The sequence below is a fragment of the Balaenoptera musculus genome, chromosome 12, assembly GCF_009873245.2.
Source record: "Balaenoptera musculus isolate JJ_BM4_2016_0621 chromosome 12, mBalMus1.pri.v3, whole genome shotgun sequence".
Taxonomy (NCBI): domain Eukaryota; kingdom Metazoa; phylum Chordata; class Mammalia; order Artiodactyla; family Balaenopteridae; genus Balaenoptera; species Balaenoptera musculus.
In genome coordinates this window covers 41,471,291-41,496,123 of record NC_045796.1, presented here as the reverse complement: position 1 = coordinate 41,496,123, position 24,833 = coordinate 41,471,291, and the positions used below count along the sequence as shown (strand labels likewise).

At 37.3% G+C, this 24,833-nt stretch overlaps 1 long non-coding RNA gene across 1 annotated transcript in view; it reads right to left on the bottom strand.

Annotated features, from left to right (window-relative positions):
* Positions 1-280: 280 nt before the first annotated feature.
* LOC118905081 overlaps positions 281-24,833 on the bottom strand; it is a 296,235-nt gene continuing 271,682 nt past the window's right edge. Inside the window, exon 13 of the long non-coding RNA XR_005022156.1 lies at positions 281-1,637. This is a non-coding gene — a long non-coding RNA (uncharacterized LOC118905081). The remainder of the gene's footprint in view (positions 1,638-24,833) is intronic.

Below are 24,833 nucleotides of genomic sequence, written 5' to 3'. Positions count from 1 at the left end.
CATTGAAGAGAGGAGGTTGAGGGAGTGCAGGCCTGGAGTACTGGAGCTATTGCCCCATGGGTATTAATCACTAAGAATTACGATAGCAAGATGAATGAAGAGAATGGCAGTGACCAGGAGCCAAAGGAATGAGAGACTTGGGAGCTCAATGCAACAAGGCAGAGCAGTGCCAGCACAGTCGGATTACATGAGATTAGCAGCCGGGAGTTTTATGGAAAAGAGAAGAACGACTGGGAGGGAGCAACAATGAAAATCAGGAAGAACCTTCACCTGCCTCCTGGCCAAAGGATGCAGAGTATGAGAAGAAAACTACCTCTTTTTGAGAAGGCTCCAGGGAAAGCAGTGTCCACAGGGAAGAATAACTGGAAGAAGCTGAGGGGAGCTTTCAGAGATACGGTGGCACATATGGGGGAGTGGGTGGATTATTTATGACTGACAGTGAATTCAGAAAGCATAGAGGCAGGTCTTCAGGACCCGTGGAGACACAGAGGAAAGTGTTATCAAGGTGACACACAGAGTCAAGTGGGTATTAGAGTCCCCATAGACAATGAAGTGACTGAGAAGATCTGTTACTTGATTTGTTCATCCGTATAGTCACCAAAGAATGTCTTGATATTTTGCACTAATTGGTACTGATAGAGTTATTAGATATTAAAAGTAGTCTAACTCCTTTATTTTTTAAAAATAATCTGAAGCCCAGGGAGAGATGCAGTACCTCGTTTGACTTCTTCCAAATGCAACTCACTGAAATGGTACATCTTTCATGGAAACTTCCTCCCATCATTATTCACCAAATCAAAGTTAATCTCTGGCATGAATTCTCATAGAAGTGTATTTGTCCCTGTTTAGTATTCTGATCACATCTTTCTTCTATAGTGGTTATCTGTGCTTATTGAGAGAGGACTGTGACTATTTCACTTCTGAAACCCCCATGTCATTTGACCAAGCACCTTGTTAATTCTCTTAAGAGATGCATATTTGCTAATGTGATTATGTACCAATGGACAACTGACTGAGAAAACGATCACATAAATTTTGATTTAGAAAACGTAGAGGAAAATTTGCACAGTATTAAAAAAGCAAGTTGATGGAAAACCAGTGATGATGGAAAACCAGTGATGACCTTATTGGGACTTTAAGAAAGCAAGAATAAAACCCATGTGTTCCTAAGGAATGGAGATTAGGGCTGAATCAAAAAGAAAGAGAATAGGCTAAAATAGCAGATAAAAAATGTCACAAAAGCCACTTAAATTTCACCAAAGTGTTGTCTTGTTCTTCAGAGGATCAGCCTGCCTGTAACTGCTAGAACTGTAAAGTGAAGATATTTATACCTATTGAGGCTCTATTGAGACTGAGTTAACAATTCATGATGTTCTACTCCAAGAATGAAAAATTATATAACCTGTATTCTTGCTTGCATAGCTTCATAGACAAATATTAGATATTTCTTTTCTATACATTTTCATGTGATACATCATAATTAGTATTATTAATTTTTTCCCAATATATGTGTGTAAGTAAGGAAATATATTCAACAATAAAAATGGTTTTCTCTGGGTAAACACATTATAAATGATTTTTCTTACCCTTTTCTTTTTTGAGGCAGACAACTGATTTACTGCAATGGATATATTTTACTGTTAAAATCAGAAAAAAAGAGTTATAAAATGAACATTCAATAAAACCTGTAATTTATAACAGAGAATATTTGTTCTCAACTAGCCAACTCTGTAGGACATAACACAGTTTAGATATTAACTGATTTTTTTCTGTAATCTCATGTTTGAGTGTGAGGGTAAGATATACATGAAAAGATCACTGGTGAGTTATAGAATTTGCTTGTTTGATTATAGGTGTTTTAATTAACAATGAATGTGAGGAAATATATTATTTTCTGAAAAAAATGTTTTCATGATGTGAGAGGAGCTAAGAAAAATAAGAAGACAATGCTTAGAAACTGAATAACACATATATAAGGGCTTTGCCCTTCATTCTGTAAATCATAAGAATGTGGAAGCTAGATGCAATTTGCATAATGAACAGTGAAGGAAAGGGAGGATATGCTAAAATATTAAGATTTTCCTTTCCTTCTTTACCTTTTTCGTAGTCTCTTTAATATGAATGTATTTAAAGAACATCTCCCAATCAAGGAACTATTAGCTGAGGTCAGATTTTAATCGATAAAACGATGGTAGAAACTAGTCAGCATCCAAGATCAATAAGATTTCATCATACAGAGGACCCTTTCTCCCTATAGCATATGAAGATTTCTTCTTTAGTTCTTTGATGACATGAAAATTCTAACTATGTTGCTTAAAGAAAGGAACAAAAAAGACTAAAGTTTAATTATACTGTTTTATTTCCCTTGCAGCTGTGTCGCATTAGCCACTGAGCAATGGGAAAGTTCTTTGTAATCTTTGACCCTCCTACCAATACAATCCTGTGCAAACTGGTAATTACAATTAATTATAGGCCACAGAGTGGTGAAAGAGACATTTTTTTTTCTCTTACAGAGTCCTATGAATTAACTTTACAGTCAAGCTATAACTCTTCAATTTCTGGGCCTGAAGCTACTAATAAGTTCAAGATACATGGTTGTCCTTAATATTGTAATAAGCTGCTAAGAATTGTGATGCTTCCTAATTCTAATTCTCATCATCAGAGGTCGATTTTTTTTTATGGGTAGGCATATTTTCACATGTTCTTGGGCATCAAGAGCATGCAGAGCTCCTAGGCAGAGTAATAAGAGCAGGGAGAATTGCCGTTAGGGAGAATAATAAGAGCAGGTAAAACTTAACCACATTTTTTAATGCAGTTAATTTATTAATGCATTCATTATCTTTGATATCTGCAGAAACCGAGGCATAGAGACTCTGAGTATTTCCTCAAAGTTACACAGGAAGTGCTGGCTTGAGGAATTGTACTCAAGTCATCTAGCTTAGAGTTCATCCTCTTACCTAATGTGCTATATGGCCTCATTGCCTATTGGGATCTTTATGGAACTATAAAAACTTCATGGGAAAAGGGCCATAGTAAAAGGGAGAATAAACAAGTAGACATAGCACTTACTACACTACTGAACAGCCCATGGGGATCAATAATTTCTTATTGACTGCCTCTTCTCTCATTTAGCTTTAAAAGGAATGACTTTCTACTGAAGATGTTGTGATTTATCAGATTCTCATCACCTGCCCACTGCAATGTGATAAAGGCAAATGGCATAGGTCCTACAGTTTAGTTGGAAGTGCCTAAAGATTATAATTTCTGATGTATCCCTGACCAATGCAGAACTAAGTAGAAGCTGGAGCTTTGAGTGAAGTATGGAGGAAGAGACATAAGTAGGTGTTTGGGGCCACATTCTCCAAATTTTCTGGGGTTCAGAGCAGCTTGTATCTGAGAGGAGGAAGGAACGGCCTCTTAAACTGTTACAGATGCTTAGGATATGATAAACTACCAAAAGCTTATAACCCCTGCCTCACAGGACAGCCTCACAATTTGCAGAGCCAAGTGTAGAATAAAAACACAGAGCCTTTTGTTTAAAAACTTTTAAGAATTTCAAGACAGCGAGAGCAGAACATGAAACCAAGCATGGGATCCTCTAAGCATGGGACTTCCTGTGACTGCACAGAACACACACCCATGAAGCTGTCCTGACTCCCCACCATTTCTCAATATTCGTTCTCACTAATCTGAGAGTGGCAGGCCAGCCTTCCTCACTCAACTCAAATACAGCTTTTCCTGAGGTCCTGCCTGTTCCTCCGTTCTAACAGCACAGTACACATCCTTCTCCAGTGGAACTCATGTGTCCAAGACTCGCAATCAGAGAAATGTTCTCCAGCCCATTCACGTCTCCTGCACACTGAGCTAGAAGTTGATTTTCTATCAGGTGTACATAAAGGAGACAGGCCAGCAGCCCATTCCTTCCTAGTCTCAGGCCTGACTGGTCCCAGAGGTACTGAAAGAGAGAAAAATCAACCCTCTTCCTGTTCTCTATGGCTTCATAAAAACTTGTTTTCCAAATATGATATAGAAAAACTTTCCTCATTATTCCCTCCTTCACAAAAGACTGAAGGATTAAGATAGCTCTATCAGTGATCTTTCATTCTTCCATATTTGCCAGAAACTAGAAATAAACTTTATAAAGGTCAGTTCTAGGAAATGCATTTAAAAAGGCAGAAAATTGTATGATAGTTGAATGTATCTTCATTCTAATCTTTTTTTCTGTATTGCTGTAAAAAGAGCTTGCCCAAGTTTTCTTCTTGGGGCTATTTCCTAGTTGCCTTTTTTCTTTTTGACAGCACTTTTGTAGAAAGTTTATCTTTTATTAGCTTTTAGGCCTCCAGTCATCATGCACTGCAAAATCCTCTGGGGCATGTTGAACTTTTATTCTAGTGTTGTCTCTCTCTCTCAAAGCCTTATCGCTATCATTTCTTTGAAAGGCTGTCCTCAGCTTAATATGTGAAGGTTAGTCTCTGACAGAACCTTTTAATCACACCAGCACAGAACTCAACCAGTAGTATTACCATTGCAGTCTCGTATTTATGAGTTTAATTAGCTTGGTTAAATAAATAGCAGAGAAACTTGGGCCAATAAAGAGAATTTGTTGATAACTATTTAACTTCTTGCCTTATTTTTTTTTTTTTTAATTTTCTGTACCTCTTAGGGTTGTGATTTTTTTTTTTAATATTTATTTATTTTTGGCTGTGTTGGGTCTTCGCTTCTGTGGGAGGGCCTTCTCTAGTCGCGGCAAGCGGGGTCCACCCCTCATTGCGGTGCGCGGGCCTTTCACTATCGCGGCCTCTCTTTTCGCGGAGCACAGGCTCCAGACGCGCAGGCTCAGTAGTTGTGGGTCACGGGCCCAGCCGCTCCGCGGCATGTGGGATCCTCCCAGACCAGGGCCCGAACCCATGTCCCCTGCATTGGCAGGCAGACTCTCAACCACTGCACCACCAGGGAAGCCCCTTGCCTTATTTTTAAGAATATACCTGAATATGCTTATAATTAAATAATTATACTTATGCTAAGAGAATAATTTTAACCACCCACCTTGAATATTTGTACATGTATAAGAATATAAATTTATATTATTATATTATATATTATATTATATTATGTATTTCTCTGCAACTTTACACCTGATTTTTACTGACCAGCTGAGCATCAATGATATGTTATATATTTTCCCTAGTAAATGGATGCCACTTAGATAAGAAAACACATTGAAAAAATCACATTAAGGTCACACTCTCAAAAATATTATTGTGTGCTTCATGCAGAATTAAACATTTTTGTTATTACCCTGAGGGTAGTGGTAATCTTTGAGGCTTATTAGCAGGAGAACACACAAAACTAGAAAGATATAAAGGAAGGTTTATGTTCTTTGTTGGGCTCCAACTAATTGCATTAAAATAAACCTAGTACTTTTGCCAGCTTTAACGCTCATAGAAGAGTAAGCAATCTAGACTCCATTCTTTTGATGTGGTCATATATCTATTGCCAAGTTTCTTTTTAAAGTCCCCCAGATAAACATGTATACCAATTAAGCAATATAAAATAGAGAGGAACTTCTTGTGCCCGCATGCCTTTTTCTCATTAATTCTAGGAAATGACTCCAGGACTTCTCATTATTATCCAATAGATTAAATGACATCTTCCCCCCAACTGACTCAGGTAAAAGTGCCAGGTTTACTTTCATCTTGGACTCTATTCTTTGAATGAAGACCAGACCAAACAGTGCCCTTTTGAGGTTGAAGATGCCTTTCTTCATAATGTCATCCATTAGAGAAAAGTTTGAGGAAAGGTCAGATCTATCCCAGTGTAAAAGAAAATGCTGACAATTCACATAAAGCCACTTATTGCTGCTTAGAAATACCCTCATTTCAAGTTTTGTTGCAATAATTTACCCATCAAATAGATTCAAAACACCAAATAATAGCATAGGTATGTGCTATATACCTATATATATAATTCAAAGTAAAAAACATTTCATTTACAGTAATGTAGTTTTGAAGTATGAAAGAAGAAATCATTAAACAGGGTAGAGATGACACTCTGTTCCAGTCTAGATTCAGGCATTAAAAAAAGCACTCTTGAAGTGTTAATTGAAGTGGATACAAAGAAAGAACTATTTACCATGGTGTGGCCAAGAATAGAAGAATCAATAAGATACTGTGAAGAACAGTGACAAAGAAGAGCGGGGAACCGTGATCATCTCTAGCTTTATACGGATAAGGACACAAAATAATATAACTAGAACTAGGCAAAAGCTATAGCCATAGGAGCTCTGGCTGCAAGTAAAGAACACAACCTCTGCCGAACCGTGGCCAGTGAACAGGTGGGAAAGGCGGGGAAGTAAGGACCAAATATTCTTCCCTTTCTCCCTATGATCTCCTAATGGTACCTCCCATTGACTAGGCCATATGGGAAGCAAGACTGAAAGATAGCATTAAAAATTAGAATTTCTGACCTCAAAAGAGGGCAGAAAAGAATAGAAGATGATCTGTGGGAAAATGAAGCAAAACCAGTACCCATATATTTTGGTCTTCTTTGAAACTGAACCCAGTATTTCAACACACATACTTTTTATCAGAACCCTTGACACTTTTGGAATAGAAGTCTGGAAACAGAGGTCTGCCAAGATGAGAATAGGTTGAAGAAAAAAAATAGTTTTATGGAAAAAGACATTAAACATTTAAGCTATTCTCGCTATTTAAATGAAATTATTATGTTAATAATTACATTATTTTATTTCCTTTTCACATTACTGATACTAAGATGTCCTCTGATAATTATAAACAGAGACTGCCATCTTGATTTTAGCCCCCTGGCACATTAATTATATATTCTTACTTCTTAGAGATCTTGGAATAACACAAGTTGGCTTCATATCAAAGAACCAGACTGGAACTTTTATTCACTTCATAATTCCTTACTATGATAGTCATAAAAATGAGCAATTCAACTGTTATTTTATTTTTTATCCTTAAGTGTTACAGCAATGAAAACAGGAAACAACTGCACAGATCCCTGTGCTGGAAATCCCCACATTATATTGATCTCAGCATAAGAAACACATTGAATTCCCCTCCGATACTTCAGAAAGGGCATCTTACCTTTATTTACTTTCAATAAGTTTATTAGTGTCTACAGGGCATATAATTGTGTTGTTAGAACAGAAATGTTTACATAATTCCTGTTCTCAAAATAATTAAAATTAAGATCAGGATCAAGACTTAAAGTTTCACATTAATACAATTGAGTAATTAATATAATATAAAATAAAATAAACTCTATCATAGGAAGAAACCTCACATTTTGCCATTCTTATATGTCCCAACCAACTCTTTAAATGATGCTTATTCATGCATCCCTTTGAAAAAAGATCATATGAATATGCTCCATGACCTTGGTAAGGAGTAGTCCCAGGCTATAAAAGAGGTAGAATCAAATTGTGAAAACTACTGATAATGTATCTGTAACTCAGCTTCAGGCTTATAAGTCAGGATATGAGGAAGAAAGACTAAGAAAGACAACAATATAGAATCCTCTTTTTCTAGGATTGATTAAATATTGGTATTACTCTTCAAATATCAATTTGAGATTTACCTGCAGTAATTTCAACAATGATCTCATATGTGTCTGCCTATGTGAAACAACAGAAAATTAACCTCCTTTGTATCTTAAGTCCTGATATATCTAGAGTAGCTCTAAAATTTTTCTCTTCAAGAATCTGTTTCCAGTACGCAGTTCCTTGCAGGCACTGGTTTTCTTTTAATTTTATATATTTAGTATTCATACAGTAAAATTCACTCTTTTTTTGGTACAACCCCAAAATCAGGACACCAAATGGCTCTATAACTCCAAAAAACTAGTTTGTATTATCCATTTATGGTCACACACACATACACACTTATCCTACTGATAGATTCTCCATCACAGTAGTTTTATCTATTCACCAGTGTCATAAATCAAATCAAATTATATTCATATATCATGTAAACATTTGAGACTGACTTCTTCCATTCAGCATGCTTTATATTCATTCAAGTTGTTGTCTGTATCAATAGTTGAGTTTTTGTTGTTTTTAGTTGCTGAGTTTGGTGTAATTATGCATACAGCTGCTATAAACATTTGTATACATTTTTTTTTGGTGATCATAAGTTTTTATTTCTCTAGATTAAATAGTAGTGATGTTGCTGAGTCATATAGTAAATGTACGTTTAACAACTGCCATATTGTTTTCTGTGGCTGTATCATTTGTTTGTTTAATTTTTTAATTTATTTATGGCTGTGTTGGGTCTTCGTTTCTGTACGAGGGCTTTCTCCAGTTGCGGCAAGTGGGAGCCACTCTTCATCGCGGTGCGCGGGCCTCTCACTATCGCGGCCTCTCTTGTTGCGGAGCACAGGCTCCAGACGCGCAGGCTCAGTAATTGTGGCTCACGGGCCCAGTTGCTCCGCGGCCTGTGGGATCCTCCCAGACCAGGGCCCGAACCCGTGTCCCCTGCATTGGCAGGCAGATTCTCAACCACTGCAACACCAGGGAAGCCCTGTGGCTGTATCATTTTTCATTCTCTTCAGTTATGGATAATAAAGTGACTTGCTCAGCATCCTCTCCGGTATTTCGTATGGTTAGTATTTTTTACTTTATCTACACTAATAGATACATAGTATGTCTCATGGTCTTAATTAGCATTCCCCTAATGAATAATGATGTTGTGTAGAAATGGTGTCTTCTCAAATAGTTGATTTCGCCAGGGAAATCATCTGAGCTGGTGATTTCTTTTTAGGAATATTTTACAAACTACATTTCTGTAAGAGCAATAGAATTTCTCTTGATAAGAACAGGTCCATTTGATCTGAGTTGCCGAATGTATATGCCTTAAAGTTATACATATTCCCTTGTTATCCTTTAAATATCTTCACAATCTATTGTGACACCCCTTTCATTGCTGACATTGGTGATTTGTCTCTTTTCGTTTTTCTTTGTTAATCTTGCTAAAAGTTTATCAGTTATATTGATCTTTTCAAAGAAGCAGATTTTGGTTTATTGTTTTTTCACTAGTGTAAGTCTGTTTTCAATTTCAGTGATCTCTTCATCACTTCCTCTCTTCTACTAATCTGGATTCATTTTGTTCTTTTTCTTCTTTATTCTAAGTAGAAGCTTAGATTATTGATTTGAAATCTTCTCTTCTACTATAAATTATTACTATTATAAATTTCCCTTTATGCATTGCTTTAGTTGCATCCCACAAATTTTGATATGTTGCATTTTCATTTTTGTTTAATTCAAAGTACTTCTGGGCTTCTCTGTGGCACAGTGGTTTAGAATCTGCCTGCCAATGCTGGGGACACGGGTTCAAGCCCTGGTGCAGGAAGATCCCACATGCCGCGGAGCAATTAAGCCACCCACGTGCCACAACTACTGAGCCCACGTGCCACAACTACTGAAGCCCACATGCCTAGAGCCCGTGCTCCGTAACAAGAGAAGCCACTGCAATGAGAAGCCCGCGCACCAGAACGAAGAGTAGCCCCCGCTCTCCACAACTAGAGAAAACCTGCGCACAGCAATGAAGACCCAACGCAGCCGAAAATAAATAAAATTAAAAAAAAAAAAAGACCCAATGCCTTCTTTAAAAAAGAAAATCTGATATCAAAATACTTCCTTATTTTGCTTGAGATTTTCTCTTTAACCCCAGGGGTTATGCATTTAGAATTGTGTTGATGAATTTCCAAATTATTGACTATATTCTTCTTATTTTTCTGTTATTGTTTTCTAGTTTAATTCTGTTATGGTCAGAGACATACATGTTAATTTCTATTCTTTTAAAATTGTTATGGTTTCTTTTATGATGCTGGGTATGGTCTATCTTGCTGACTGTCTCGTGCACTTGAAAAGAATGCATATTTTGTGGTTGTTGGGTATTTTTATTCTTTAAACGTCAGCTTAATTCAGGTGGTTCATGATGTTGCTCATTTCTTCTATAACCTTCTTATTTTTTGTCCACGAGTTCTATACATAACTGAGAGAGGAGTGTTGATTTCTCCAGCTGTAATTGAAAATTTCTTCTCTCAGTTCTGGCAGTTTTTTGCTTTATACATTTAGAAGCAAACATATGCATTCATATTTAGAATTGTTATATCTTAGGTTTGCTGATTTGGATCAGATCCATACATGTGCAGCTTGGGGTTCCATCCAGGAGTTTATAGACCACATTATGGGATTTATCGCCCAACCTCCTTCCCCTTAATGCTCTCCTTGGTGTTTTGTTTCCCTGGGGATCCCTTTTACTTTCCTTCAGAGAGAGCTGGACCTTTATTTATCCAGCTCTGTCACACAGTTCTATAGCTGCACCACATCTGAAGCAAGCCATCAGAAGACAGGGTGAGAAAAAAAGCCACATGGGTTTGTCCTCACAGTTTTGGGGCCCCGATCAAAGAGGAAAGTTCCCCTTCCTCAGAGTTTTGGCTCCTATGACTTTCCACTGCCAGCTCTGCTGCTATGCTCTGCAAATTGCTTGGGGGCTAGAGCATGAGACAGTGGAGAAAATAATTAAATTAAGGGGAAGGTGGGTTTCGCACTCTTCTTAAGTGTTAAGAGCTCCTTTTCCCACATCTGAACCAAAATGAGAGTGCTTCTCCAAGAACTCTCTTTGCACCCGACTGCCACATCTGGGGTTTCCTACTGCAGTGTGTTCAGGCTGAAGACTACTCAAGGGAAAAAAAAAAAAAATGGTGAACTTGCTGCTGATCTGGTGTTACTTTGAACTCCACTCTTCCCCAACATGACTGCTACTATTTACTTTTTAGTGTTCTCACATAGCTACTATATGCATCCTGTCCAGGTTTCATAATTGCATTCAGTGGGAGAGAAAGGATAGAATGCACTTATTTAATCTTATCACACACCCAAACACACTGAGAATTGAATGTGACTTAAGTTTTTGCAAAATAAAATTTATTTGCTAATGAAATTAAGAAAATATAGTGAAAACCAAGAAAATGCTCTTTTGGAAGATTTTATCATATTTCAACTATATTCTATTGATAATAATTACTTCTATTTTTATTATTTGTATATCACCTTTTAGTTTACAAAGTCTTATCTATAATTCTCTCCTACCTTAACACTAGTCAAACCATTTGAAACCATTTGAAATAGTTTGATGGGGCTTTGTGACATAGTGTAGCACATTTTCTACCACAGATTTTCCAGGATCATATAATGAAAATAAATTTATAAGACAGGTTTGGATAAGCAACTATTTCTTTGCTTCCTTGTTTTCACAGATGAAATTATGTAATTCCATAAGTATATTTTAGTCAACCAATCCTTTTGTTACATAATGGAAAGGTGACAGCTGCTCATTATGTTGTCGTCAGTCTACTAGTAGTAGACATCTGTGCTAGTTCTTCCCCCATTTTCTTGATAATACTGTTATAAGCAAATAAAGAGATAATTTATTTAATGACATAATAAAATTTTAATTAAAAAATTTCAAACTCAAGTTGTTTTTAAAGTTTTAAATATATATGGTGTTTGTTTAAAAAATTCCTGTTTAAAAGACAAGGGAAACATCAGATGATTTCCCCATATAATTCCTTCATTCCTTGTTAATGAGGATCTACATTTAAAAAGCAAGAGATCTTCAGTTTTTTTGTGAGTGCTGGTTTTATTTTAAAGTTGAACACGACTGAAAGCAGAAGTAGAACTTTAAGGCAATTAGTCTGGATGTCATAATAATTTTTCTTTTCTGAATATATTTGTTTTGATTTTTTCAATTTGCAATAAAAACAAAATAAAATATAAGTTGTAAATTAAACCTAAAGAAAAATGCTTCTAAGTGAACTTAAATAAAAGAATTTAACCTTAGAGATTTAGGTGATTAGATTTATTGCCTATCATTAAAGTAAAACTGGACAATTCATATTTGGACATATCCATATACAAAAAGTTTAAAATTTATTGAATTAATTTGACAAATTATGCAAAGTCAAAAAATTTCTTACAATGTAAGTGTACAACTTTTTACAATTTACTAGAATGGTTTCCAGATTTCTAAGCATAAAATGTGTCAAGTAGGTGAACTACAGTTTGTTCCAAATTTGCTCAGATGTATTTTGAGGACTTTTTAAATTGCCTTTTTTCACTACTCCTCTTCTCTGCCACTAAGAAGTAAACCCTTACTAAACCTATATCTTTAGTGCAATAAAAGAAAATACCATACCATTCTTTTAAGAGTTTCTATTGATCTCTTTGTGAATTTTTTCTAGATTTCTAGCAAGTAATATCCTCTTAGAACCTCTGCAGGTATAATACTGGATCAACTTAATATCTGTGAAGGAGTTAGAAAATATATGATTTTAGCTCTGTTCATAGATCTTTTGTAGAGTGTGAACCTACTTTATTTCTTCTCTTAGCATAATTCTAAATTGTTAGGTAAAATAATTGATTGCAGGTGAAAATAAATAAATTAGCAAAGCAGTCTTTCATTTTGAACTGTTCTATAATGCAAGATTGAATAATTTTCAGTTTAATACATATATTTTAAGGAAAAAATAATAACACTTTTAGGTTGTTAATAGTTGTCAGTTGTAGTCAGTCTAAAAGCTGGCACCTTCTACTAGACCAAAAAAAACAGAGAAAAAAAAAAAAGATGAGCGTCCATTCTGGATAACATATTTTGGGACTGGCAGATAAAGCAAGAGGTCACAGGAGACCTTACAGATACGTGAGAAAAGAAGGGACATAAGGGCACCATGGATAACCCCACAACTTTCTGCCTATTTTTACTTACTCTTAATGAACCGAATATGCTCAAGATTTATATTTTTGATTTTTATAGTTTTAAAGAAGTAATCAGAAAATTTCAAAGGACAATTTATTTCTTATGCTGTGGTTATTGAAATGAGCTTGGCCTCCATAATCCATGTAGAAATGTATTTCAATACCAACTCTGTTAGTTGTTTGCAAACTTGGATAAATGAGTCTCAGATTTTTCAAACAAAAACTAGTGTAATAGTATTTACCTCCTGTAGTCGTTATGCTGGTTTAAAAATTGACTGAAAACACTAGAACACTCTAAAGTGGAGCAAGTAATTTTTTAGAAAGTAACAGGTTAATTCATAACATTTGTGTTTTGTTTAATTGTAGGTAACAAAATAGTCATTAAAATGCAATGAGTGCTATAATGATTTGGATTCCAGCTCACAACTGGCTCATCCTAAAAGAGGCAAGCAACGTTCAAAAGGAGTGGGAGTGATTTCAGGAACAATGAAGCACAGATAAAGAAGCCGATAAACCTTAACCTGACCTGCCAGTGAGTTCCCAACGTAACTGGGTACTGTCTACTTCTTGATTGAACATAATAGCTTAGAGACTATGGGAATGTAAAGCATCAGGAAGTCCTTAAACTTTTTTTCTATTACAACACACATACCAAATATTTGCATGCATGAATGAAGTAGCCCTATGAATTCACCAGATTACAAGGTGTTAAATAAGTAAAAAGGGCTACAGGTTATATCAGTCTCTTGTTTTCTATGTCTTCCCTCTTCCATCAAAGAAAGTTCATAGAAGTGTGCATGAGAACAAGCAGGGTTTATTATATGGACCACTTTAGAAGTACTCTAATTTTAAAAAGTTAAAACCATTTACATAGTTCAATAACTCTAATTATTATAATATTATTTGATCAAACCCACAATGGAGTGTAATGACAGTTAAGTGCCACTACTTAGAGTATAGAAGGCATATTAAGTGTCATATAATTTTAAAATCTTACTCTTTGTATTATTTCATTTTATCATTATTGTTTATTGTAGTATATAAGTAGCTGCATTTTTATAGCTTATGGAATTATCACTCTGATTTTATTACATCTCATTTGCCTGAAGCCATTCAGACTGCTGAGATGTATACTATCTAGTGAAAAGAATGGCATCTAGTGACAACTCCTTTGAATTACATACTCAATTAGATCCTGAGGTACATGTATCCTCATCCAGTCTGTATTGTATTTTTCAAGTTTGCATTTAGCCCTTTTAATCCACCTCTTCCAAACCAATATTGAATTTCAGGACAAATTAAATTAGAATGTGAACTTCCCACCCCATATTGTTGCAATGTATCTATGAACAATGTGGGTCCTGCCACCCCTGACTATATGAGCTCTTGATGGACTTAGATAATATTGTTTCCCATAGTGATTACCTCTTAACTGAAAAAATCTGCCAGTAAGCTCAAGGAGAACAGCTTCACTGGTTCTCTTTTATCCCTATCATCAACACCATTATGGTGTATGAATCAGTTTCAATTTTGTCCTCTTTTAAAAGTCACTGACACAGCAAAGAAATTGATGTTTTGACAACCATAGCACACCAGAGCTACCAAACAGGAAAAGACACAACTAACATCATTTTTATAGAATGAGGAAATCTTAAAAAGAATTTTAAACCATTGCCCAAGAGGACTCTGTCAATCATTTGTTTAACCAATGCCATATGCAAACATAAAGGCCTACTTTTCAAGCTAATCAGTACTCACACATTCAATAGTCACTCAACAAATACTCATGCCTGCTGTGGGTCAGACACTGTGCTGTACATTATTCCCCTCAGCTGTCTTTGAGCTGAAGACAATTTCTCAAGTTAAAAGATATCTAGGCAGCTAGGGAAAAAATTCTTATTTGAATACAGGAAATGAAGAAATACACCTGAAAACTTCAATCTGTTACCTTCAGTCCAATATCTTTTCATGTGATTTTGCATACATACTCTTCTTTAGGCAAACACTTAAAAATCACATCCAAAACTGAATGACCAGGCAAGTTGACATTTCCCAGCCTCAGTGTGACAGATGTGAATACACCATGCTACTTCTTTAGCATTTTAACATTTTGCTGTTTTCTTCTTCGGCATATATATGTTCCAGAAAAAAGTTTTTAATGATTTGTCTGCCTTTTGATTTGCTTGCTTTCTAGAAGGGAAGTGATAGTCATGTACACTTCAGATGTTTTGCTTCAGGGAAGTGATGGTTGGTTAATAGCTGTTCTCAGAGGTTGCTTCCACTCAAACCCTGTGTACTGCAGGCAGGGAGCTGGACCAAGCATAATTCCTACTACAGCAATTTTCAGTAAATTGTTCTGCTAAATAGAAATATATTACTTGAAGGCTGGAAAAGTGATGATAAACCTGACCCTTCAGCTCTACTTCTAAAGATCATTTTGGTTAAATGTAAGCAAATTGTGGTACAAAGTACCTTTTACTTGCTGTTTCTCACTTATATCTCCCCTCATACCTCATTATGCTAATGTAGTGACTTATTTGACAGAGTAGTTTCATCCATAATCTTGGAAATATATAATGGATTTAATTTTCAAGGTTATATTTTCAGAAAACTATTAATGTCCCTTTCAAAGTCATTGAGACTGAATTATGTTTCAGCAAAATATTAAGTACATTAAAGGTCCCTTTTAGATTTGAGTAAAGCCAATTGGCAGTCCAGTTGCAATTATTTAACAGCTTTGAGCCTTGAATTGTTAAACTTATTATGAATTATCCATGCTAACCATTATCCTAAAAAATTAAACCTCTCTGCCACATTCAAACTTCCTCAGAGACTGTCACCAAAATAACTGTAGATTTTTTTAAACTGTCAGAGCTTTTCATTTTTAAATGTTCATTAGATAATGATCCTTAAGTATTCAGGAAATCTTCTTACCCAAATTGAATGAGACTGCCTCTTGTTAAAAAGTGACTTTTCTTTTCCAGTAGAACACAAGAATTTGTGTATACCATCTCCTCCATCTATATGCGTGTAACCAGAACTACTTAAATTGTGTACATAATATTGAAAAATCACCAGCACCAGATTATCATAATGATGATTGATCCTTATAATTAAGTTCAAAAATCTCTTCGGTCTGGGGTTGGTTCTAATTAACAATCTGGCCAAAAGCTCAGTATAAAACACATGTCATCTGGGGAAAGGTCTGCTCAATGGTCCTAAGAAGGCAATCTCAGTGATTCTTAGCCGGCAAGGAACCTATTCGAATCAATAGGTCCAATAGGTTTTCTTTGCACAGAAATTTAGATTTCTTTTATCATAGTTATCCTATAAAATGAAATATGTGGGATATGTCAAGATATGTAATTGGAATGGGTGGCAGTAAATAATATCAGACACATATGTATGTTTGTCATAACTCTTCAAGCTCTTGTGCTTGATACCTTACAAATTGTAGATGTCTTCCATTTAGAATCTTATTATCTAAAAGGTAGCACTAAACAAAAACACATGAGAAAGTGTATTTTAATGCCAAGAAGATGGCATTAACCGGTAGAGGAGGGTTAAAAGTCTTTACCAGAGGTGAGTGATGGTTAAGTAAATGTTGGTGAGGTTCTGTACTACTTATCATGTGTCCTTCTAACTCAAGGACATTATTCTATCACTTCAAAAATGGAGTAGGTATGGGAATTAAGTCAACAAGGCCCAAGCTCGCTGAACTTATGGCTTCACTATGCCTAGTATGTTGAGCTCACAAGACGACTCATTACTGTACATGCATTTTGGCAGGTGGGAAAGGGGGATGAGCTGAAGTGAGGGGCAGTACTTCCCCATTATGGGAAAGGACCAGAATTTGTACACATCACTTCTACTCATATATTATTGGCCACACCTTAGACACATGACCACTCTTAGTCATAATAAAATCTGAGAAATCTGGTCTTTATTGTGGATATCTGTGTACCTGGCTGAAACATTATGTTCCTGCAGCTAAGAGAGAGAGAATTAAAAACAAGACAGATATACTGTATAATTAGAGCATGTGGAACAGGCAGTTAAAGAAGAAAGACAGGGATAGAAGTAAGATTGCCAGGCCAGCCCATGAGAGGGAAGAAGGGGATCATTCAGGTTATTTACACATCTTTGGAGCAAAGTAATGGGATTACTAGTCATAGTTGTTTGATTGGAAAACAACTAAAACCAACTCTTTTTATCAAAGTGGAAAGGGATTTATTGGAAAGCATTTGGTAGTTCACCGACAAAAGGCTAAGAGAATGGCCAGGAGTCCAGAGAGCTTGGGTCTCTTAGTATACATCAGCTCATTGCCCAGGACCAGAGTAGTTATAAAGCCACCACCACCGGCACCTTCACCACCAGACACAGGCTGCTAGACTGCTGGACTCACCTCTGTTGCCACTGCTAAGTCAAAACCCTCTATGTTCCTCTAAGTAGGAACATACAGTTGACTGAGCATCTAAACACACCAAGCATCTGATTGTACTTCACATGCCAGGGCACTGAGAATTTAATTTAGCCTTCTTTCAGCTTCTTCAATGTGGTTGAATATAATTCATTACATTCAACACACACACACACACACACACACAGTCACATATTCTTTTTTTTCTTCCCCCTTTGGCTATCAGTATCAGGAATGCTATTTCCTGCATAATATTTTACTTTCCTCGTGCAATGCTGAACTGCCCCGACCCAATTTAGGGATCTCCCACTACCAATTCTTATTGTGTGACCTGTGGAAAGCATAAGAAATTGAGAATTTCTTCCTGGATTCCATGCCTACAGCAAGTAGAATTTAGTTCTAATCTGCCCTCCCTATGGGAATTTCCAGTGTCTGCTGATGGACCAGAATCATATTTTCTTATGGATGTTGGAAGCCAGTCCTAACTTCCCTTAAGTTCAAAGCCTCATGTTATAAATAATGACACCACTTTAAGTCAGATCACCTCTGAGCAAGGTATAGTAGTTTACCTGCTCAGAATAAGGTAACACAGAACACAGAAACAGTGGTGCTACCAAAGCTATTTTGCACACCTGCTTCAACACACACACACACTCATTCTAAAGAGCTTGTAAATTAGAATTTTCTTTTTAGGGGTTCGGGGCAAGATGGCGGAAGAGTAAAACGCGGAGATCACCTTCCTCCCCACAGATACAACAGAAATACATCTACACGTGGAACTGCTCCTATAGAACACCCACTGAATGCTGGCAGAAGACGTCAGACCTCCCAAAAGGCAAGAAACTCCCCACGTACTTGGGTAGGGCAAAAGAAAAAAGAAAAAACAGACAAAAGCATAGGGACGGGACCTGCACCAGTGGGAGGGAGCTGTGAAGGAGGAAAGGTTTCCACGCACTAGGAAGCCCCTTCGTGGGCAGAGACTGTGGGTGGCAGGGGGGGGAAGCTTCGGAGCCACGGAGGAGAGTGCAGCCACAGGGGTGCGGAGGGCAAAGTGGAGAGATTCCCGCACAGAGGCTTGGCGCCAAGCAGCACTCACCAGCCCGAGAGGCTTGTCTGCTCACCCGCCGGGGCGGGCGGGGCTGGGAGCTGAGGCTCGGGCTTCGGTCGGATCTCAGGGAGAGGACTGGGGTTGGCGGCGTGAACACAGCCTGAAGGGGCTAGTGCACCACAGCTAGCCGGGAGGGAGTTCAGGAAAAGGTCTGGAGCTGCTGAAGAGGCAAGAGACTTTTTCTTCCCTCTTTGTTTCCTGGTACGTGAGGAGAGGGGATTCAGAGTGCCGCCTAAACGAGCTCCAGAGACGGGCGCAAGCCGCGGCTATCAGCGCGGACCCCAGAGACGGGCATGAAATGCTAAGGCTGCTGCTGCCGCCACCAAGAAGCCTGTGAGCAAGCACAGGTCACTATCCATACCTGCCCTCCCGGGAGCCTGTGCAGCCCACCACTGCCAGGGTCCCGTGACCCAGGGACAACTTACCCGGGAGAACGCACGGCGCGCCTCAGGCTGGTGCAACATCCCACCAGCCTCTGCCGCTGCAGGCTCACCCTGCATCCGTACCCCTCCCTCCCCCCGCCTGAGTGAGCCAGAGCCCCCAAATCAGCTGCTCCTTTAACCCCGTCCTGGCTGAGCGAAGAACAGACGCCCTCAGGCGACCTACACGCAGAGGCGTGTCCAAATCCAAAGCTGAACCCCGGGAGCTGTACGAACAAAGAAGAGAAAGGGAAATTTCTCCCAGCAGCCTCAGAAGCAGAGGATTAAAGCTCCACAAACAACTTGATGTACCTGCATCTGCTGAATGCCTGAATAGACAACAAATCATCCCAAATTGAGGAGGTGGACTTTGGAAGCAGGATATAATATTTTTTCCCCTTTTCCTCTTTTTGTGAGTGTATATGTGTATGCTTCTGTGTGAGATTTTTGTCTGTATAGCTTTGCTTTCACCATTTGTCCTAGGGTTTGGTCCGTCCGTTTTTTGTTCTGTTTTGTTTTTTTCTTAAAAAAATTTTTTTCTAAATAAATTTTTTCTTAATAATTTTTTTCTTACTTTTTATTTTAAAAAATTTAAAAAAAATTTTTCTTAATAAATTTTTTCTAAATAATTTTTTTATTTTTTATTTTAAAAAATTAAAATTTTTTTCTTAATAAATTTTTTCTTAATACTTTTTTTCTTATTTTTTATATTATAATAGCTTTATTTTATTTTATTTTATCCTCTTTCTTTCTTTCTATTTTTTCTCCCTTTTATTCTGAGCCATGTGGATGAAAGGCTCTTGGTGCTCCAGCCAGGCATCAGGGCTGTGCCACTGAGGTGGGAGAGGCAACTTCAGGACACTGGTCCACAAGAGACCTCCCAGCTCCACGTAATACCAAACGGCGAAAATCTCTCAGAGATCTGCATCTCAACACCAAGACCCAGCTTCACTCAATGACCAGCAAGCTACAGTGCTGGACACACTATGCCAAACAACTAGCAAGACAGGAACACAGCCCCATCCATTAGCAGAGAGGCTGCCTAAAATCATAATAAGGCCAAAGACACCCCAAAACACACCACCAGACGTGGACGTGCCCACCAGAAAGACAAGATCCAGCCTCATCCACCAGAACACAGGCACTAGTCCCCTCCACCAGGAAGCCTACACAACCCACTGAACCACACTTAGCCACTGGGGACAGATACCAAAAACATCAGGAACTACGAACCTGCAGCCTGTGAAAAGGAGACCCCAAACACAGTAAGATAAGCAAAATGAGAAGACAGAAAAAAACACAGCAGATGAAGGAGCAAGGTAAAAACACACCAGACCTAACAAATGAAGAGGAAATAGGCAGTCTATCTGAAAAAGAATTCAGAATAATGATAGTAAAGATGATCCCAAATCTTGGAAATAGAATAGACAAAATGCAAGAAACATTTAACAAGGACATAGAAGAACTAAAGAGGAACCAAGCAATGATGAAAACCACAATAAATGAAATTAAAAATACTCTACTCTAGAAGGGATCAATAGCAGAATAAAGGAGGCAAAGAACGGATAAGTGACCTGGAAGATAAAAAAGTGGAAATAACTAGTGCAGAGCAGAATAAAGAAAAAAGAATAAAAAGAACTGAGGACAGACTCAGAGACCTCTGGGACAACATTAAACGCACCAACATTCGAATTATAGGGGTTCCAGAAGAAGAAGAGAAAAAAAAGAGACTGAGAAAATATTTGAAGAGATGATAGTTGAAAACGTCCCTAATATGGGAAAGGAAATAGTTGATCAAGTCCTAGAAGCACAGAGAGTCCCATACAGGATAAATCCAAGGAGAAACACACCAAGACACATATTAATCAATCAAACTATCAAAAATTAAATATAAAGAAAACATATAAAAAGCAGCAAGGGAAAAACAACAAATAACACACAAGGGAATCCCCATAAGGTTAATAGCTGATCTTTCAGCAGAAACTGCATGCCAGAAGGGGGTGGCAGGATATACTTAAAGTGATGAAGGAGAAAAACCTACAACCAAGATTACTCTACCCAGCAAGGATCTCATTCAGATGTGATGGAGAAATTAAAACCTTTACAGACAAGCAAAAGCTGAGAGAGTTCAGCACCACCAACCAGCTTTACAACAAATGCTAAAGGAACTTCTCTAGGCAAGAAACACAAGAGAAGGAAAACACCTACAATAACAAACCCAAAACATTTAAGAAAATGGGAATAGGAACATACATATCGATAATTACCTTAAATGTAAATGGATTAAATGCTCCCACCAAAAGACACAGACTGGCTGAATGGATACAAAAACAAGACCTGTATATATGCTGTCTACAAGAGACCCACTTCAGACCTAGGGACGCATACAGACTGAAAGTGATGGGATGGAAAAAGATATTCCATGCAAATGGAAATCAAAAGAAAGCTGGAGTAGCAATTCTCATATCAGAAAAAATACACTTTAAAATAAAGACTATTACAAGAGACAAAGAAGGACACTATATAATGATCAAGGGATCAATCCAAGAGGAAGGTATAACAATTGTAAATATTTATGCACCCAACATAGGAGCACCTCAATACATAAGGCAAACACTAACAGCCATAAAAGGGGGAATCGACAGTAACACAATCATAGTAGGGGACTTTAACACCCCACTTTCACCAATGGACAGATCATCCAAAATGAAAATAAATAAGGAAACACAAGCTTTAAATGAACAAGATGGACTTAATTGATATTTATAGGACATTCCACCCAAAAACAACAGAATACACATTTTTCTCAAGTGTTCATGGAACATTCTCCAGGATAGATCATATCTTGGGTCACAAATCAAGCCTTGGTAAATTTAAGAAAATTGAAATAGTATCAAGTATCTTTTCTGACCACAACGCTATGAGACTAGATATCAATTACAGGAAAAGATCTGTAAAAAATACAAACACATGGAGGCTACACAATACACTACTTAATAACGAAGTGATCACTGAAGAAATCAAAGGGGAAATCAAAAAATACCTAGAAACAAATAACAATGGAGACACGACGACCCAAAACCTATGGGATGCAGCAAAAGCAGTTCTAAGAGGAAAGTTTATAGCAATACAAGCCTACCTCAAGAAACAGGAAACATCTCGAATAAACAACCTAACCTTGCACCTAAAGCAATTAGAGAAAGAAGAACAAAAAAACCCCAAAGATAGCAGAAGGAAAGAAATCATAAAGATCAGATCAGAAATAAATGAAAAAGAAATGAAAGAAACAATAGCAAAAATCAATAAAACTAAAAGCTGGTTCTCTGAGAAGACAAACAAAATTGATAAACCATTAGCCAGACTCATCAAGAAAAAAAGGGAGAAGACTCAAATCAATAGAATTAGAAACGAAAAAGGAGAAGTAACAACTGACACTGCAGAAACACAAAGGATCATGAGAGATTACTACAAGCACCTCTATGCCAATAAAATAGACAACCTGGAAGAAATGGACAAATTCTTAGAAATGTACAACCTCCCAAGACTGAACCAGGAAGAAATAGAAAATATGAACAGACCAATCACAAGCACTGAAATTGAAACTGTGATTAAAAATCTTCCAACAAACAAAAGCCCAGGACCAGATGGCTTCACAGGCGAATTCTATCAAACATTTAGAGAAGAGCTAACACCTATCCTTCTCAAACTCTTCCAAAATATTGCAGAGAGAGGAACACTCCCCAACTCATTGTACGAGGCCACCATCACCCTGATACCAAAACCAGACAAAGATGTCACAAAAAAGAAAACTACAGGCCAATATCACTGATGAACATAGATGCAAAAATCCTCAACAAAATACTAGCAAACAGAATCCAAGAGCACATTAAAAGGATCATACACTATGATCAAGTAGGGTTTATCCCAGGAATGCAAGGATTCTTCAATATACGCAAATCAATCAACGTGATACACCATATTAACAAATTGAAGGAGAAAAACCATATGATCATCTCAATAGATGCAGAGAAAGCTTTTGACAAAATTCAACACCCATTTATGATAAAAGCCCTGCAGAAAGTAGGCATAGAGGGAACTTTCCTCAACATAATAAAGGCCATATATGACAAACCCACAGTCAACATTGTCCTAAATGGTGAAGAACTGAAACCATTTCCACTAAGATCAGGAACAAGACATTGCATTTCTATACACTAATGACGAAAAATCTGAAAGTGAAATTAAGAAAACACTCCCGTTTACCATTGCAACAAAAAGAATACAATATCTAGGAATAAACCTACCTAAGGAGACAAAAGACCTGTATGCAGAAAATTATAAGACACTGATGAAAGAAATTAAAGGTACAACAGATGGAGAGATATACCATGTTCTTGGATTGGAAGAATCAACATTGTGAAAATGATTATACTACCCAAAGCAATCTACAGATTCAATGCAATACCTATCAAACTACCAATGGCATTTTTCACAGAACTAGAAGAAAAAATTTCACAATTTGTATGGAAACACAAACGACCCCCAAGAACCAAGACAATCTTGAGAAAGAAAAACAGAGCTAGAGGAATCAGGCTCCCTGATTTCAGACCATTCTACAAAGCTACAGTAATCAAGACAATATGATACTGGCACAAAAATAGAAATGTAAATCAATGGAACAGGATAGAAAGCTCAGAGATAAACCCACGCACATATGGTCACCTTATCTTTGATAAAGGAGGCAAGCATATACAGTGGAGAAAAGATAGCCTCTTCAATAAGTGGTGCTGGGAAAACTGGACAGGTACATGTAAAAGTATGAAATTAGAACACTCCCTAACACCATACACAAAAATAAACTCAAAATGGATTAAAGACCTAAATGTAAGGCCAGACACTATCAAATTCTTAGGGGAAAACATAGGCAGAACACTCTATGACATAAATCACAGCAAGATCCTTTCTGACCCAGCTCCTAGAGAAATGGAAATAAAAATAAACAAATGGGACCTAATGAAACTTGAAAGCTTTTGCACAGCAAAGGAAACCATAAACAAGACGAAAAGACAACCCTCAGAATGGGAGAAAATATTTGCAAATGAAGCAACTGACAAAGGATTAATCTCCAAGATTTACAAGCAACTTATGCAGCTCAATAACAAAAAAACAAATAACCCAATCCAAAAATGGGCAGAAGACCTAAATAGACATTTCTCCAAAGAAGATATACAGATTGCCAACAAACACATGAAAGAATGCTCAACATCATTAATTATTAGAGAAGTGCAAATCAAAACAACAATGAGATATCATCTCACACTGGTCAGAATGGCCATCATCAAAAAATCTAGAAACAATAAATGCTGGAGAGGGTGTGGAGAAAAGGGAACCCTCTTGCACTGTTGGTGGGAATGTAAATTGATACAGCCACTATGGAGAACAGTATGGAGGTTCCTTAAAAAACTAAAAATAGAACTACCATATGACCCAGCAATCCTACTACTGGGCATATACCCTGAGAAAACCATAATTCAAAAAGTCATGTACCAAAATGTTCATTGCAGCTCTATTTACAATAGCCAGGACATGGAAGCAACCTAAGTGTCCATCATCAGATGAATGGATAAAGATGTGTCACATATATACAATGGAATATTACTCAGCCATAAAAAGAAACGAAATGGAGTTATTTGTAGTGAGGTGGATGGAGTTAGAGTCTGTCATACAGAGTGAAGTAAGTCAGAAAGAGAAAAACAAATGCAGTATGCTAACATATATATATGGAATCTAAGGGAAAAAAAAAAAAGGTCATGAAGAATCTAGTGGCAAGACGGGAATAAAGACACAGACCTACTAGAGAATGGACTTGAGGATTTGGGGAGGGGGAAGGGTAAGATGTGACAAAGAGAGAGAGTGGGATGGACATATATACACTACCAAACGTAAAATAGATAGCTAGTGGGAAGCAACCGCATAGCACAGGGAGATCAGCTCTGTGCTTTGTGACCACCTAGAGGTGTGGGGTGGGGAGGACGGGAGGGAGGGAGATGCAAGAGGGAAGAGATATGGGAACATATGTATATGTATAACTGATTCACTTTG